Source organism: Toxotes jaculatrix, chromosome 19 (genome assembly GCF_017976425.1).
Source record: "Toxotes jaculatrix isolate fToxJac2 chromosome 19, fToxJac2.pri, whole genome shotgun sequence".
In the NCBI taxonomy this organism is placed as follows: domain Eukaryota; kingdom Metazoa; phylum Chordata; class Actinopteri; family Toxotidae; genus Toxotes; species Toxotes jaculatrix.
In genome coordinates, this window is record NC_054412.1 from 15,542,114 (window position 1) to 15,561,303 (window position 19,190).

General features: G+C 41.9%; 1 long non-coding RNA gene across 1 annotated transcript; it reads right to left on the bottom strand.

Moving 5' to 3' along the window:
* Positions 1 to 9,632: 9,632 nt before the first annotated feature.
* Positions 9,633 to 14,066, bottom strand: LOC121199236. The gene is made up of 2 exons (XR_005896425.1): positions 13,821 to 14,066; positions 9,633 to 13,287 (listed from the first exon to the last, which is right to left on the bottom strand). It is a non-coding gene; the product is annotated as an uncharacterized LOC121199236 (long non-coding RNA).
* Between the last annotated feature and the right edge of the window lie 5,124 nt (positions 14,067 to 19,190).

Consider the following 19,190-nt stretch of genomic DNA (forward strand, 5'->3'; position numbering starts at 1 on the left):
TTTTTGCTCACTGTTTTGTTTTTTACAGCCCACAACCTTATGGTGTTGGTTTGCAAATTCTTATCAGTCCTGTTAGCGGGTAACAGGTTTTTACTAGCTGCTCAGTGACTGGTCCGTGTGTATGTTTTCAACTTGTCAAATTAATTTTAAACAGATCCTTTGTAATTTTAACGAATCACTAGTTGGGGCTTTGCAGAGAAAAGATGGATACAGTATTCGTAAAACTTTCCTCCTAATTGTTGTGAAGCTTTAATCACTGATGCAGTCTGCAGCTTATGGTCCCCAGAGAGCACTTCATTTTCAACCTGGGGAAATGGTGGGATGGATGGATGGATGGATGGAGGATGGAGGGATGACTAACCAGTCCGAAAGTGCCATAGTAATATCCGTCAGTGTTGTGTATTTCTACATAACAAGTGTCCATCCACGAGGCAATCTCACCTCAAGAGAGTGATCTGTCTCTCCTTTCCCCTCGCTAAGAGGCTGAGGCTTTATCAGCGAGGCCATGATGAATTCTCAGCAGACACCCACTCTGTATGGGCCCTGAGTGAGCATGCATTTAAATGAACCCTCTCTTCCTCTGCCTCGTACTACACAAGGATTTCTAAACTCTCTCTCTTGTCAAGCACTACATCAAACACAATAACAACAGCCGTCCTAGCCCTCCTTCATTCCCTCCCCTCCCTTTTCTACCTCTTTCTTTAAGTCATTTTCTTCGCCGACATTTTTCTTTCTTGGTCCGCATCACCAAAGACTCCTTTCATCTGCTTTTCATGATGGACTCATCTACATTTTTTAAAGCACTTTACGTCATATCCAAGTTTTTTACTGCTCTCAATCAAACCACAAAGAGTCATAAGCCATCATTCTTAACCACCTTGTCTCTCTTCTTTTTTTTTCTACTCTCCTGGTTTTGAACTAGAAGGTGAGAGGCAGGATTCTGTTGATCAGAGCATCAAAGCTGCCAGTCAGTCCCCAGGCTGGTGCATCATTCTCGGGGTGAAATACAATGATGTGAGACCCCCTTCCACCATGACCATTGCTGTAAGGAATTAGTAACTGGATTGCAATTCCTTGCGCTACTTGTGACTGAAAGAAGTAATTTCTGTAATTTTCTACTAAATGATGCATTACGGTCCAACGCTGTTCGTTAGCTAAGCACAGAGCAGCACAGATTTTTGGGAAAAATTAGTTCTGAGTAACATTGTCACTTCAGCCAATCAAAATTTACAACCCTTTCTACTTGCAGAGAGTATGCTGAATGTAATTAACAAGGTTCTTCTTTTGAGCTGGCAGATATTGAGATGATAGCTCATACACGAAGTGTAGTGGAGAAAATCGAGGGGGGTGGTCGCTATGTTCTACTTATTCCCTGTCCACTGATTCAGCATATGAGAATGGGCATTGGTAGCTTCTACCTCCAGCCACTGGAAAACAATAACTTCACCCCACATTTGGATTTTCTTCAATTAAACCACTTAAGTCATTGTTTCCCAGGAAACTGAGGAAAGTTCCAGAAAAACGTGCGGTAATTATTCATAATCCCAACAATTTGAGTGCAGCTACCTCATTTGGCTCAGTAATTTCGGCTTTTCTGAAATTTTCTTGCATACATTTGCACATTAATGTGGCCTGTTGTGTGCGGAGAGGGAGCGTTTTCCTGTGTGATGTCTCACAGAGTGGTGCGGCCCAGTCGGGAGGCAGGGCCAGCTGAGACACAAAGATTGGTTTTGTTCTCCATTCGCCAAGGAGCATTTTAACACATTCAGCGTTATTGCCTCTTGTCAGTGGTGTTGTGATGGTAAACAAACACCTTTGTGGTCCTTGTGCAAGCGTGTGCACCTTTTGTGTGTGTCCTCTCTTATATGTGTATGTTTGCGTTATGCAGACACACAAAAAAAGTCATCATTAATTGTCTCACTCATTAATTGTTACGTTGCACATACCTGTACAGTCACTTCTGCATATTCAGCCAAGACTTCTAACACTGTGTGTCCTTGAAATGCAGTGAAAACATCCCACCAAATCCCTGCATACCGTACATCCATCTGCAACATCCGTATATTTTATTTACCGTAAGCTCTACATTTCCCCAATCTCCTTGACTCTGCCACTCCCTCTCTCCCTCTTTTGCCACTCGGTCCACATCTTTCATGTTTTCCATGTTTTTCCAACTAGTTGTGCTGGCGGGGAGATATGGCCACCAGTGTCTGTGGCCGGCTCTGTGTTGTGCTGTGACTGTCTCCCTGAGATTTGCATAAATAAGCTCCCAGTCCCAGCATGCCCACGCTGTTGCCCAGGTGCAAGGACATTTGCATATAGAGCTGTGATAGGGCTCCCCTGGGTCCCCTCGGCAACTGCTGAGCGGGTAGGGGGCCGGCAGCACCACAAATTTGTTCTGAATTGGAACCTCACCGCTGCCCTCCATTTTATGTGTGTGGAGGCACGGAGCAAGGCAGAGAATGACCAGAGAGAGAAAAGGAAGAGATAAAAAGGGACTGAGAAAAAAGGTAGAGACAGGATGGATGGGTGGCATATGGCAGAGGGCACAAACAACAGCAGCACAGACCGCTGGTTAGATATATGAGCAACCCATTTGTTTGATCGGGAACTTGGCTTGTTGCTGATTATTGACACCAGGGTGGATCAATCAATTGTTTATCTACATCATAAAATGAATCCCGTAATGGCTTTCAACAGCTCTGCTGATATATTACCACATATTGTGTTGGACATCAACCAAAGCAATATCAACTACAATATTTCTTGACTTTCTCTGATGGCCCCATCATGCTTTTCCATTACAATGGAGTCTCAGTGGTCTTTTGAATCAGCAGAATATGGTTTGGGAGGCAGGGAGCAGAGCCCAGTCCTGATTAGTCACATGCCGCTCCTCTGACAATACTCTCTCCATCTGAGCACCATCGAGCCGTCTCTCATTCAAGAGACGAGTTCTGATGGGACGCCAGCCAGAGGAGTCTTATGGGATCGCCAAGGAGATCCTGCATGAGAACAGATGCAAGGAATCACACACAAACAAAAAATATTTGACAAAAGTCACTGTCTCGAACAGTGTATTTGCCTGATAATTATCCAATATGTGAACATCTCTAGATGTTCTGCAGCTCAGTATGGAGACTGTGGGGCTATTACTGTCACCATGGCCCCTCTTAATATAGTTGTTGGTGCTTCAATGTATTTAGGATAAAATTAATGTGGCAAAAAAGCTATTTCTTAATCTTCTTCTTGTCATTAAACTATCTCAGAAAGATGCTTTGGTTACATACTGTATCTGTGCAGCAATTTACAGCAGCCACTTTGTATAATCAAACTAGGAATGCCTGAGCATGACCGAGGCACAAGCAAAAACAACCTCATGCAGATTATGTTCCTGCTCTAAAAGGCTATTATTGCACCTGGTCATCTTTTAAGAAAGAGGGAAATATCAACACAAAATCATCGCATTGTGCGATGTCTATCGTTACGAAGACATTTTGACCTCAATTACAACAGGGTGTCTGTCTAAACAAGCGAGTGAAAACTCAAGGCCAAACAATGAGGTGTTACTTTTGTCAAAGACGCTCAGAGGTCAGTGAAAACCCTCATTAACTGTTTCTTTATTCCAGGCTGTGAATGTTTTTTCATTTAAAACATTGCAGCAACTAGATGAAGATGACCCCTCTAGTCTCACTGTAGCCTGGATCACAAACACAGTGAAATGCTGCGTCAAACAGAGAAGGCGCAAAATAAATTAAACACAAAAAAAGCAAAGCAAGGAAGGAAAGAAAGAAAAGAAAAAGCAAGCCATGTTTTCTTGAGCTTAAAATTACAGAAAATCATGCATCTGAACTGGCAGCTAAATATATATTAAAATATATGTTTGATATATATATCAAACATATATTTTAATATATGTTTGATATATATATCAAACATATATTTTAATATATATGTTTGATATATATATGTTTGATATGCAGTATTTAAATGTAGACTTCTGTAAAGTCATCATGTAAGGAAAACTACATAGATTCTGACTGAAGACTTCTTCTGACTGAAATCATACTTGAAACAGAGGATGCAGCATTTGTGTGTGTAACAAGACTGCAAGATCCTTTGCTCTCATCTCTGTAATGAATTGTACAGTTTTGCTTAGGGAACGATTATTTCTCTCTATTAGAGTTTGCTGAAGCTTTCAACTTGTAGCTCATTGAGTTTTTGCAATTTATTTCACAGCAGCAGTAAATTTACACAGCAAATTAACTGAAACCAATGGCAATAATGTAGACATTTGTTTAACGTCATGGCTGACCATGCATGGCTATTGTGTCAGGTCAGGGAGATACATACGGAGTCGCTGGATAACAGCACATGATTTGGATTATGAGGCTGGTGTGCTGCTTAGAAGTGTTGCATTTCTTCCTCACAGTATATTGTTAAGTCTATGCATCATTTTTTTAAAGCCCCTGAAAAAGTGGTTTAAAGGTTGAAGTGATTATCTGCTTCATCAGGACTTCATGGGTGTGGTTTGATCATGTTTGGTTTGCAGAAATGGGTATCATTTCACTCCACGTCTTTGCATGAGATACAAATAGTATGGGGACCTGCTCATCACAATATTGCTCTATAGCGCCGTTTGTGGTTAAAGCCTCTGCAGGGTACCTTTAACATGTTTATGGAAATTTTGCTCAAGGGTAAAAGCAGTGTCAAATGAAAATATTACCCCTGTAGGAGCGAAATTATGTGAGATCACACATTGTTTCTCCACATTAAAGAGCTTTGTTTAGTAGCTGTTTAGATTTGATATTCTCTCTCTTTATAGGATCAGGCAGAAGGGTTTTATGTGAGATGATCAACTGTGTGTGATCAATCCATTTACTGTGCATGATTGGTACAGTATGTTTTGTCTTGTTAAAGTATGCCACAGTGCCAAACAAGCTGGAAATTGCTGGTCTAAAGGACACCAAAAGCTCTGCTTTTGAAGTCTCTCTGTGGCTGGCATGACCTCCACTCCAAGTCTATTCAGGGCCTTTTGTTTGGTTCTTTGTTTGGCTCCAGGCTCTAATGGCAATCAAAGGGGACATGGTGGTCGTTCTCAGTCCTCAGCACTAATGACATTGGCACTGAGGCAGACAGACAATGTTCATCCAATCCGCCGGCCTCCCAACACGGTCTCATCGCCATACACCGAGCCTCTGCAGAGTCTCTTCGGAGAGCTCCCATTTAGCCATTCTCTGTGATTTCCCTCTCAGGAAACAACCAAATCATTTTCTCATAGACACGCTCATTAGCTGACAGCACCGTTCCTTGCCAGTTTCAACATTTGAATATTCCCGTGTGTACCTCGGCAAACATCGGAGGTCTCATCGTTTCCAACCAAAGCCAGAGTCGACATGCCAGCAATGCACTCCAAGGAGAAAGATCTAGATGCCAAAGCAATAAGCTGAGGTAGAAAAAAATAATGGCTCAAATGTTATGATACTCAGTGACATGATGAGAATATGTCAGAATATAATTAGACATTTGGTTAGAAGGAGCCGATTATTAGGTTAAATAGTGAAAACGGTGGATGTGAGGCTACGATGGAGATAGACCCAAACCACAGAATATTGTTGTATTTAACAAAATTTAGAGAAAAGCCTTTAGCACAATCACGCACGGATACTCACACAAACGCTCATATGCATACCATCAGTTTCAGCGAGTTTAGTGCCTGAGACTGATTTTTATTTTCCTAATATGTTCTGCAGTAAATCTGCATTGTCTGTGGCTATTGAAATACAGAGAAAGAGAGATCAATATAATAGGTTTGGCACCTGGCCAAAATCATCCCTGACAATGTGCGAGGCAGGCATTTGAAATCATCGGTGCATATCCGCGTGTTTGGGGGATAAAAATAATTCCTCGCCTCTTTGCCAGGGAGCGAGAGGCACAATGCCCAGGTCTGAAGGGAAGGGTGCCACATGGGTCTGCAAATTGGCTCAGGCGATCAGACACGGGCATCTCATTTTGTAGAGGAGAAGAAGAAGGAGGGGTGGGAGTTGGGGGGGGGGGGGGGGGGGGGGGGGGGTTTAGAGGAGGAGGAGAGGGAGATGAAGATGGGAGGTGTGTATGTGTGTGGTGGTGGTATTGGGGGTGGAGTGAGGGTGTTGGTTGGGGGGGGGGGGGGTAAACAATTCCAATGATTTCCCCAACCTGGCACAGTCCAGGATGTGGATGGCTGCACTGGAGAGGAATTGCAACGGGTTTATTTGGCTCTCTGTTTGTTTCTTTATTGGGAGGTGAGAGAGAGAGAGAGAGAGAGAGAGAGAGAGAATGGAGGGAAGAGGAGGAGGGTGTCTGTTTCTTGTCAGAGCAGTCAGATGAGGGAGGATGTTCAGAACAAATTATTTCATTGAGATGAACTGAAAATCATTCCTGTACATTTGCAAACATTTGCCGGTTGCCAGCAGTATAAGCCACATTTATGAATGCACAAACCTGAATGCAGGGAAACTAATTTCCTTTGCAGAGGCTGACTGATGACATTCACCTCTGGTGTGATGTCAATTTTAATGTCAACCATTTTAACTTGTGGCAATTACAGCATAATTATGAGGAGAATGCCTAAACACCCCATAGTATTTACATTGTATATACATAAACACCGTAACACACATTCAAACACACACAAGTACACGCGTGCATCCACAAACCTATAAAGGTATGTTACGCCAGGGTGTTTTTTTTTTTTTTAAACACATGTCTGCTTTCATGTGCATGCACTGACACATGCTTGGCTAACCGGATACACTTGCACACATGCATGCACTGTGCACATGCACACGAACACCCGCACGCTTTCCCATGCAGGTACCTTTGGCACCCTACAGACTAGGCTGCTGCCGAAGAAGTCTCAGCGGGAGTGCTAGATTAAAAATGACAATCACTCGGGGTGCACGGCAATCACCACAGGAAACGCAGGTGCCTTTGTTAAGAGACACCCAGCGCTCTAAAGGGCCTAATTATCTGCTGTTATTTTGGCAGTTATCAGGCAGAGAATAACTCCCCTGCTCAGACTTAGACTCACACAGCGAAAAATTACTCACTCGCTCACAGTGAGGTATTATATTGCACCACTGACAAGGTATGCATATTATATGCTGTGTTGGAATTTCACTAATTTTCACAATAGAGTGTTGTGGTTTCCTGTTTTGTACTGGAAGGAAATTATTAGTATCACCCCGTTCATTAAAAAACCCAAAATGTAATGATTTTGAATAACATAAAACATATTTTCCAAAACAACTACCAGGTGTAAGACATGAAATTTGGGCAAAACTTTGAATAAAAACACAAAATAATGCTGACTTCATTGCAATTTGCTCATGGATCATAAAAATGAAATGCAGAAACAGAGGAAGATATTAAAAACTGCTTCCCCCTTCTCTCAAGGGCTAGGTGGCACTGTTGGGCATGCTTTCAGACGCATGCATACATATCCCCTCTCAGCTCATGAACAGATAATTGGACAGTTTTATGGAGGATATGAACTCTGAAGGGGAACTTAAGCCATCTAATCATTGGCATTCAGCGTATGCTATTCATATGCATAAATACAAATAAAACACATTCTCTCCGTGCACAAAGAGAGCCTTTACTGAAAAGGAAGTCGTACTACAAAACACCCATATTCCTCTGAAATTGAACTAAAGATTATAGGAAGTAATAGACTTAAGGTAGAAGGCTCTAAATACATTCTTCTCCTCCACAGCATGTCTGAGTTGGTGATTAATCAGTATAATATATGATACATAAAGATGCAGATTCTTTTTCATTTTCTTTTTTTTTTTTTTTTGCATTTGAACAATAGAAGTGCAACAATGCTTCACTCCGATGGCAGTGTGTTTGCAAGTTCATGCATGCGTGTGTTTTCAAGCAGCAATACAGAATTCATAGAAGGGGCAAGTTTTGCAAAGCATTTGCATGTCAAGCGTTTGTGACCATGATATGATTAAATTTGGGATCTCATATGTATTTCAGACATTTCTAGTATGAGGACTGGGCAGTGTTTGAATCCAGAACAATGTGTATCAATTGCAGAAAAAAGCATAAATGAGGCATTTCTTCTTCAGTGTTCAAGATGCGTTAAACAAATTCTTTTTTTTTTTATCTGGTGTTTATGTGTTTGTATCACTTCAACTTCTGCCACCTTTCAGCAGAGACTTCCTGCCCATTTCCCCTCGTGCTGTAGCCACTAATGTAACCAGCTCCATATAATATGCAGATAATGGTGCATCAGCGTGTTTTCTCTGTGTCGCCCTCGCTGCATTACAGTGGATCACACGACACGGCCTTGCCCTGCAGGAATACAAGCCCCTTGTAATTGAAATGAATAAGAGAGGGAGGAACATGCCTACTGAGAGCCCAAACTTCTTGCTCTCTCGTCAGTATATTCAGTGGGGATCCAGCCTTTCGCTGGCACCGCCAGTCTCAGTAGCTCTGTCATGGGGGCTGAGGCTCGTCTGCGTGGCTGATCGGAAGTGGCACGGTCGAGGAGAAGGAGCTCTCAGCGTGGGGTGCAGGAATGGGGACAGTCCCCTACGGTCTCCTGCTCCCTCTCCCCCTCTTTTCTCTCTCCCTCTCTCGTGTGCAAATGCATATGCATCTCTTATGATCTTTCGGTCTTCTTCTTTTCCCTCGCTATGATCTCCCTCTTCCTGTTTCCCTCCCACTCTCTCGCTCTCGCTATCCTTTTTTCCCTCACTCTCTCCTTCCCCACGGCCCGTCCTTTCTTCATCTTAATCCCTCTTCCTCCTTGAGTTTTCTAGTCTCTATGTCTTTTTATTTTATTTATTTATTTATTTATTTTTTGAGAGGTGAGTTTCGGATTCATGTGGAAAGAAAAAGTAGTCCTGTTGTGGGTATTGCAGCACCTGTTAAACTTACTGTACTAAAGAGTAATTCACGTCTTTTATGCCCTGCTTGTTTTGGACACATGTGCACATACTTCTTATCCTGTCTTCAACTTTTTGTGCCTGTTCTTGCTGGAGTTTTAATATTTCACTGAGACATTTTATTTATTTATTTATTTCATCCGTTTCACCCTGGATGTGCTCTTAACTCATTTGCTTGAGGTTTCTGCAAAGCAAAATAGACACACATGTAGTAACTCGTGCACCCATGGCACACACTTGCTCTCCGCCTCTTCCCCACACCCGCCTCTTGCCTCCTTACACTTCACCCATCTGTGGGGGCAATTACGTGCCCCCCTCTCATCCCAGCGCAGCCACACACACTCAGCAAAACCACATTCATCCCTCAGTGCACCTGCATCCCTCATGTTTCTAACAGTCCCACAATGCCCTCCGTCTACCGGCCTACAACGCCCCGGGTTCCTGTGAGAGCAGATCATTGTCATCTTTTTCTTTTCTCTTCCTTTCTGCTCCCCACTTTGGTGACATACACATTATTTATTTTATGACTGAGGACTCAATTTAAATCCCCTTTCTCCATCAGTCACACGCCACACAATGGCTTTCTCCTTATCTACCGAAGTGTCCTTTTTACAACACATCAGGGCACCGTAACACACCAATAAATTCTACTGTTTCCGTATTCTTACCTACTGAAACCTGCAGTTTAAATTCATCCGGATGGGGAACGTGGCCATGAATTTTTTTTTTTTTTTTTTTTACACTTTTCTCCTCCGTATGTCTGTGTGAGAGCTGTAAACAAGTGGCTCCTCCCTAACTTTCATTCTTTTTTCACGCTTTGTAAGTTTTGTAAGGATTCCTGCAGGAGAGAATAAACAAGCTGATTATTTTTTCATGTTATTCAGGAGCTTACTTGGTAACTTTGCCTGCGCAGAGGACAAATGTGTACACGAGTTGGGGTGACATTGCTGACCATGTCCAGCGGCCCAATTACCTCTTTCCAAATATGGCATACAAAAGCGGGGCCAGTGTATCTGTACACATGATGTCTGTTACTCCCCAATTATTCCTGCATAAGCAGATTGTGTGGAACATCAAACTGGGAATGTGATGGCTCGTGTGCGGGCTGCCTCCAGCAGAGTGCTCTTTCTTTCCTATCATTTGATCTCGTATTGTAATCCCAGGTGCTTTGAATAATTTATAGGATACAGCTTCTCGTTAAACAATAATTTATATGTGTCTATGAGAATTGATTCCACAGGAATGCACATCTAAATAATGAGAGAAACTGCTGCATTTCATCTATAAGGGGAAGCAGAGAGATAATAATAGCAAAACAAAGGCATTTCAACAACAACAACACTAGTAGCAGTGATAATAACAATAATAATAATAATAAAAATAATAATAGTAATGACTAATGATAATAATAATAATGATAGTAATCATAATAATAATGATATTTTATTTGCTATTGCTTCAAATGAAATGAGTTAAACTAACTTCTTGTTGTGCAGCTATAAAGTCCTCTAATGTCACAGTGTTTGATTTCGGAGAAAAATGACATAAAAATGTGTGTCGCCACATTCAAAAATCTAAACATCTCGTGAATTTAGACGTAAAATTGGTGTCCACATTTGGGTTTTGAGGCTCACTGTGTCATTTCACCCCTCTTTCACTTTCAAGCCAATATACCGCATTTTCCTATTCACATCCACTTATCAATTCACAGGAGAGGACCATACTCATGCATGATAAATTTATTGTTAATGCAAAAGGCTTGTACCGCCCAGTGCCGATGCCCTAAGAGAAATGATGCAACTGATTCCTTCTGAGGTGGAACAATCAAAATGTTCATCAGAGGAGAAGATGTGAAAGGGTGGGGATGTGTGTGTATGTGTGTGTGTGTGTATGAATGAACTAGACCCAGGTCATACAGTTCACATAATGTGCTTTTGGCAGTAAAAGTCTCATGAAAAGCTTCAAAACTTTAAACACCTCCTTGCATTTTGTTTTTTGTTTTTTTCTATAAGTAAGTTTTCAAATGTCCAGCATTATAAAATCATTATACTTGGACAGATACACATACGTAATATTACCTTTTAAAAACTGAAACTCTCACCTGAGAGCCATGTTCTCACGTGTTCTCAGAATTTGATACTGACTGAAATCTGATAACAAAAACAAAACAAAACAAAACAAAAAAAGAAACAGTTCCTCTGCAGTTTACGTTATCGTTTAAACAGCAGTGTGGCATGCATAACAATGCATAAGAAAATGCGGTGTTGGTTAAGGTGCAACACTGTGAAGAAAGTTTTATTGGGACCGCTGCAAAGGAGGAAGTTTGCTCGCTTTTTACAGGAAGTGCCGGGGACCAATTATCCAGAAGTGTGACGCTGTCAGAAGTCTCCAGGTTTTGTCAAGTCTTCTGACACCCTGCCAGTGTTGTTCTCTGGGAAATGGAACTGTTGAGATTTTTTTTTTCCCCAAACGGGCTGGGAAAAAAAAATGCATCTGTGAGTAGCCTAAGGGTCTAGATTTAACTTCTCCTGGTCGATACATTTTTAATTATCATTTTTTTTTCTCAGGATATGTGATAAGCATTCTGTGTTTGTTTGGAGTCCTCCCCCTTTTTCAGAAATTTTACAGTGTCTTGAATTGAAATAACCGACATTAAAACGTGTAAACGTCCCTCATTAGCGACGAGATTCGAGATGTCGTTGCTATCACATGGAAATCAGAAAAATAAGATGATAAAACGTAGATTAGCATTTTAGAACTGCCTGCATCTAGTGCATCATTCTGCTTCAAAGAAGAAAAAGATAAATGATGATGCCATTAAAAGTGAACTAATTAAGGAATGCTTCTTTTAAAAACTCATTAACTGCACCCTCATTTACATAATGATGCATATTAATTAAGTTTTAATGAATCTGAGCTTCCATCAAGTCTCCTCTCCTTGGCAGTGGAGCCATCTCTACAAATGAATAAACACTTCTCTTAAGTATATTTCTCCCTGCAAATGGGAAATGGGTTTTAAACAATAGCAACAAACAAACAAAAGCCTTCAATCTCTGCTCAATAGAAATACACATAATTCAAGGTCAAACTTCAACAGCAAAATCTACATAAACTCCTATTGGTTAAAACAAAAACATATTTAAAAATAAGAAAAATAGCTACAAAGCGTAATTCTTTCCTATGTAACATATTTATTGAGAGAAACATTTCAGCAGCTATTTCTTGAGGTTTTTTTTTTTTTTTTTTTAAGAAAATCATTAATTCCACACTGTGTCTTTATACAGAGAAAGAGTGCAGTGACAGGCTATGGGTTGCTTTTAATGAGATGCATTTTAAATTAGAGCGCACCTCTCACATTGCCAGCTGGTGCCTGCTCAGGTGCTTCTGTGTTGTGAATGACGGAATGCACACACACACACACAGGCATCATCCTCGTCATCCTCTGTCCTTACCATAACACATAAAGCCTCCAACAAAAAGAGATTTCCTCACGCTGGTGACTGGCTGTGGGGTCTGAGTGACTGGTGTTAATCCGGGCTTTTACCACACTTTAATTATGTCATTCCACGTAGTGAAATAAAAATCATGACAGCGCTGTAAGCCAAGTTTTCCTGTACCAAAATGAGATGAGTTTAAGTTTTCTTTAGTGTAGGAAGGAGCCAAAATCTCTTGGGCAAAAATAGAATTTTAAGACGTTAAGTTCTTGGTTTGTTTGGACCATTTCTGGCTTTGAAAGGGACTCTGCAAATCAGTCACTGTGACTCATAACTGTGTTGCTAGACAGTGGTTCTCAGAAACAAAAGCCTACTGTGGCCAAGTAGAAACGAAAGTCTGTAAATTTCAGTTTTTACTGTTAGATTTTTTTTTTTCTTTTTTTGAAAGCGAGCGAAGTTTGGCAGGAATAATAATCACTGGAAAAGACAGAAGTGTGATGTCTGTCCTCCAGATGAACACTGCCTCGTTGGTTTGTTTGTTTGCATGCCCTTGCGTCTCCCCAGCTGGTATGTGGCAGGCAGGTAAGCAGAAAGGAGGGTGGGCAGGCGGGCAAACACAGGCATGCTCCGAGCCAGACGAGCTCGGAGGGGTTAAAGGTCATAACGATCAGATGATTGGAACTACAGAGGGAAAGTGTGTAGCCATGTAGGGAAAATGGGGGAAGCAGATGCCCGTTAATTAGGGGAAATGTGACGGACAAGATTTGATCAGCGAGGGGTACGGCTGCCTCCTGCAGCACGGCAGCTGTTGCGAGGGGGGATGCTGGGGGGGCTGGTGTGTGTGTGTTCCCGTCCCCACAGGGCACCGCCACACTTCACAGACATGCCAGGAACCGTCCGCAGGCCAATGCAGTGCCCTACGGAGAGAGACTATTTACAGCACAATACAGTTCAACTCATTAAACTCTCAGATGAAGTTGTATTTGTCAGTCTTGACTCTTAGTGGATAACTTGATTTGTTTCTGTGGAATTTCCACATCCGTAGTTTTGTGTTTCAAAGTTTTGGATGGAAATATTTTTAGTGTACATGTACTTAGCTGGCAGGCAGAAAAAAAAAAAAAAAAAACAAGAATCAATTTAGACCATGAGTAGCATACTTTCAGTCTGTATTTAAACTTTTTGAATATTTTATAACTGTGTATTCTTAAAAAAAAGTGACATTTATTTTGTTGAGAGACCCTCCTGAACCCAATTTTAAGATATTTCCTTGCAGCCTAAAATTATGCATGCTACTGTGTAGGCTTACATATCAAACATTTATCATGGTAGACAACTGCTTAGTGTGAGGAGTGTATTACTCAGTCTACTGCACAGGTATACCCAAACCTGGAGTTTGTCATAGTCAGATCTTGATTTTTAAAAAAAAGAAAGCTAAAAATAATTTACATACCTATACCATTCGATCAAATCTCTAATTTGCAGTTCTGAGTCACAGTCTGTTAACCACTGGCCGAGACATTTGCCAGCAGTCCTCCACTGATGGCCCCTTTGTCATTTTATTTCTGAAAGCATGAATATCCCACGCTATCTGTCACTTTTGTCCTTTTAGTTGCGAAAACAGTGGAGTTTCACTTAGTTGAGTAACTTCCCCACCAATGACTCTCTCTCTCTCTCTCTCTCTCTCTCTCTCTCTCTCTCTCTCTCTCTCTCTCTCTCTCTCTCTCTCTCTCTCTCTCTGTGTCTCTCTGTGTCTCTCAGTGTGTCTGCCTCCTTGTCAGCACGTGTCTCTTACTTATTCTTTTTGTCTAAGAGTGTTTCTATCTACGGTCGTGTCAGGTGTTGCTATTGCTATTTACCCCTGTTCTAATGCTCTTGTCTTGCACGTGTAATTAGCATGCCGTGAGACGGACTGACATGACGTTTGACAACTGACATTACTTTACACACTCTAAACGAGATTATGATTCTTGAAAATGATTGCTATAGATATAACATGGAGAAGTGTAAAAATAGATCACCTGTGCGGGCCTGCGGTTAGTTTAAGTCTGACTAAGACAACTTTTATAACACTAAGACAACTTTCATACAGAAAATGACTCGAGTAAAATTCGGAAAATTTGGAGCAAGTTCCAAACTTGCCTCTTTCAAAATCATTTGGTTAGCTAGTCATTGTGATCCAAAAAGTACACATTTAATGCAGTATTACTGGAAATGTTGTGTTGTTTTTTAATCACATTAACAAATATCAGTTATTCTCACCTTTTAAAAGTCAAAATAAAAGTGAAATTTATTGCACTTTCAGAAAAAAAAAAGAAAAGACTTTTGAAAGTTCTCCAAAGACCAAAAATGGGGATATTTACAACAAATCTGATATATTATTCTAATGAAATTTGTAAGGTATGTAATTGTATGGTATGTTTTTTTTTGTATGCAGTATGTGAGAAAAAGTACCACTATGTTTGTACAAGTTTTTTAAAAAATCCTCATTTGCTTCAATACGCAGACTCTTTTTGATACACTTTAGATGTTTTATGTTAAATTTATCATTTCATTGTTACAAGCTGCAGAATATGGCATGCATAAAGAAATATTGCTGCCGAGAAGAACAGCCCACCCCCCATACCCCCCCCAAACACCCACATCACCAGCACCACCACCTATTAAAACTTATCTTTCTTTAATCAATTGTTAAATGTCATAGACAATCATCATTTAACACTGTCTTCCTGTGTGATTCTTTTTAATCTGGCTGTAAATAGGGCAGCCCTGTCTATCACTTCAGTTTCTGCCGTACACCAGAGACTTAAGGTGTTTCAACAATAGCTCGCGAAAAAAAAACAAAGAAGCACTTTTTTTTTTTCTCCCTCCTCATTTCAAATCCCCGCAGAGAACACCAAAGGTATGAAAAGTGAAGAAAGGAGGAAATAAATCCAGGCGATGATGAATAATTTGAATGTAGAAATGAAGCTGTTTCAGGAGTGAGTGAGATACCGCACAAGGAGCAGCCATGGGGAGCGTACAATTAGGTCACCCAAAATAAAACGCTATCCTTCAGAAAGTCTTTCTTGGAGTTGTCAAATTCAATATATTTCACTGCCAACAGAATTCGTGATTTGGCTGTGAAGTGAGAGGGCGAAAGAAGGGGAGTGAAGGCCTATTAGAGAAAGACAGCTCAGGACCACGTATATTTCATAATTTATGTAAAAATGGGGACTTTTCATTTAAAGTCAGACTCTCCCCTTAGGAGGGACAACAGGCAGGGCCATATTGTCTGGCATATGTTGAGAAGCATGACGTGTCTGCAATAATACCTGATGTTCTCTGAGTTTATGAAAGCATGCAGAGGCATTGTTTGCTCCCAGTGGCTATATATTATGTTTAATGACACTCAAAAAGAGCCCGAGCCATGGAGCGCACATGTGGCCGTCGCGCCACCTCATGTACCCGAGCGTGGTAACAAAACTTTGGGGCGGTGGAAAGTTTACAAAGCATCAATGCAGTGACAAAAGTCAACAAACAGCCCCAGCCAGCCGCCATTTCTCTCTCTCTCTCTCCCCACGACACCCAACAGGAAGGCAAGGCTCCTCTGGAGAGCACGATACGGCAGGTGACAGATATGTCACACCACCTAAAACCCCGTGGCACAATTATACCTCTGTCGCTCTGAAGGGAGAGAGGAGGGAGGGAGGGGGGAGAAGTAGTCGGGGAGGAGACGGTGGGTACACAGCGAGAGTGAGTGAGTGAGAGGAGAAGTGGAGGGTGTGTGGCGGGGTTGGTGGTGCTGGTGGATTCTTTACTCCTAGCTTATTCAAAGAGACAGCCCAAGGGATGCCTCTCGCTCTTCTAACAAAGCACTCCTTTTTTTTTTTTTTGCCTTTTTTTTTTTCCTTGAGTATTGCTGGGTGCGCTCCAGTCAAATCCTCTGGGCCCCAGACTTCCCCCTCAACCATTTGAGGATGCCTCAGAAACTTTTTCCCGCAGACATTGGGCCTGTTTCAGTGCTGATGTTTCAAATGAATAATCCAATGCTGCTGCGGCCATGCAGAGGGTTACTCTGGGAGTGAGGATAGATGGCGGTTTAATGTCAGACTTACGGCTGAGGGAGTGTCACTTAATTCATTGTAGTGAACTGCACAGTGGTGACAGATTGCTTCTGCTGCTTTAAAGTAATTTCATAACATATTTTTAAATTCTTGATTAGCTGTTCTTTGGCTCAAACTTAGCCGAAAAAGCTAATTTCTCCCTAATGCAAACAAAATCTACATTTCTGTTCATACACACACACAGTTTGTATTAGCTTCTTCTGACATGTGATGACTTGGGAGTGCCTAATACGGGCCCACGGCTTTAACAATGCATGAGTGAGGGAAAGAGAGAGGGGACGTGCTCGCACTCCAACTAGGTCAAACTGTCTAAGGAACAAAACAGAACAGACCTCAAGTTTGCGGAAATCATTACAGGAAAACAAACTTGTCACTCGCTTGACACCCTTGACTGTTTTGCTTTCCGAAGCAGAGAATGATAATAATAATAAAAAAAATCTCCATTGCAAATTAGCCTCTACGGTTGTGAAGTTTTTTCTCCCGTTTGAAATGCATATCAAAAAGCCAGCCAAAGCCACAACTTACCTTGTCGTTGACATCGGGGGACAGGAGAAGAAAAAGCGCTTTTCTCTTCGAGAGCTGGTTTCGATTGTATACATAAGCCCCACAAAGGAAGATAAACCAGAGGCACACGTTCATAAAATATACATTTGCTTCTTTGTCTTTCGTTAAGATCTTCAACAAATAGTGCTGATGCAAGAAGGACAAAAAGAGAGAAGGTTACAGGGTGTTTGAAAAATGGAATTGCAGCAGCATGACTTAACCCCCTATCTCATTGTACTTTCTTTAGGAATTACTGTTAATCGTGAAAAGGGATTCATTTATAGTTAAAGCAGATTTAAGGGCATTTTCAGCGCTATTTTCTTCACTTCCTCTCGGGTTCGAAAGCAGATCACTTTAGTGTGTACCCCAGATAACTCACCTAAAATGTTGCATTTCTACACGACTTCCCACCACAGTGACAGACATCTGCGTGCAGCACTTAGTTTGTCATTATCTTGTAATACATGTTGATTGTGAGATATCACCCGTTTCCTGGTAGTTTATTAACACCTGTCACCTGAATTTCTTCCTCACTTTGCACATACAGTCACTACCCAGCGAACCGTGTAGGGCATCCGCTCCTCACCTCTTCTGTCCATGCCTGCATCCATGGCCATGGTACAACTACACGTGTGTGTGTGTGTGTGTGAGTTTGTATGTGTGTGTATGATTGCCGGTACAGGAGAGAACGGCGGGAGTGACAGCGCCCCTCCCCAAGGTCACGTCCAAGGAGAGTCGAGCCAATTACTATGCAGATCAGAGCTGATGGCGTTTAAGGGGATTGCTCCGATGCAATCACATTAGCTGGCCAGAGAGGAATCTCCAGGCTGACCCCAATCACTGGGGCTGCAGCGTCGGGGTCAGCCAGGATGGAGGACTGCCGCCCATGTTTTCTTTTCACAAAACACTTTTTCCTTATCTCGAGCAGGCACGTGATTATCAAGCCAAACAACCCTCCTCCTCCACCCCGGTCTTCCTACAGGCATGCACTTGCATATATATTTTTTAAGAATGCATATAGATTGCGACACATACAGTACACAGTAGGGGTGTGAGGCTGTTTTGGGTGAAAAATAATGCTGCTGGATGGTGGACTGACAGACAGACAGACAGACAGACAGACAGACAGACAGACAGACACGAGGCAACAATGTTCACAGTTGACCACAGTTACCCACAGACATATATTCGCACTTTTCTTGCCATCTATTTCTCCCTGCTCTTCTCTTTCTCTCCCACTCGTCTTTCAGGTGAACGCCTGTCTGTGATCTGCCGCGGTCTTGGAGGGCAGATTGCAATTTACTCTCTCCCTGTGGGTGAGGTGTGTGTGTCCAGGTTGTAAATATGCCTCCTCTATCTCTTTTTTTTTTCTTTTCTCACTCTGTTGCACCCTTTCTCTCCTCCGTCAGTACTTTCCCTGCTGCCCGTATGGCCAGTAATGAGACTGAGTTTGATCAGGTCGCCTCGGTGTTCCTGGAAAGATCTCACTTGAGCCACTGGCCCGTAATGGAATCTGCATCTAATGCATACATAAATCACACCTCTTTCAGGACATTTTCATATGCATAATGTCTTTCAACCCCCCCTTCTTTCCCATTCCTCTTTCTCTCTCTTTCCACCCAATGAGCTTTGTATGGAGAGATGGGGATGGGGGGTGGGGGTGAAGAGGAATGGCGAGATAGAAAAAGAGAGAGGTGATGAGTCCCTCTTTTTTTGTGCCTTTTTTAAAGAAAGAGAGAGACCCGTCTGTAATTCTGTCCTGTCTATTGTGCTGACAAGACTGGCTGAGTGGTGAGATGATGCTAAGATTGGGGAGGATCTTTAGGTGGCAGCTCGACATCTGTTCTCACTGTCTGTATCCTGTGTGAATGTGTGTGTGTGTGAAAGCCAGAGTAGGAGAGAGGAAGAGAGAAAGAATAAATAATAATGGCTAAAAAGCACAGAGAATTTGTCAATTCTGCACATTGGTTCGGACTTTGGGTAGATTTAAAAAGGACAGTTGCTATGGCCTCTCTCTCCTTCTTTCTCTTTCTACCTCTCTCTTTCTCTCTCCTCGGAGGCTTTGTTATGTTAATGCAGACGGATGTGGCAGATTCACAGTGATTTTTCATCTGCCAGTGACGAGAGATAAAAGGCGAGTGACGAGGTGTCGCGATCGTCCTCACTGTTCGCCT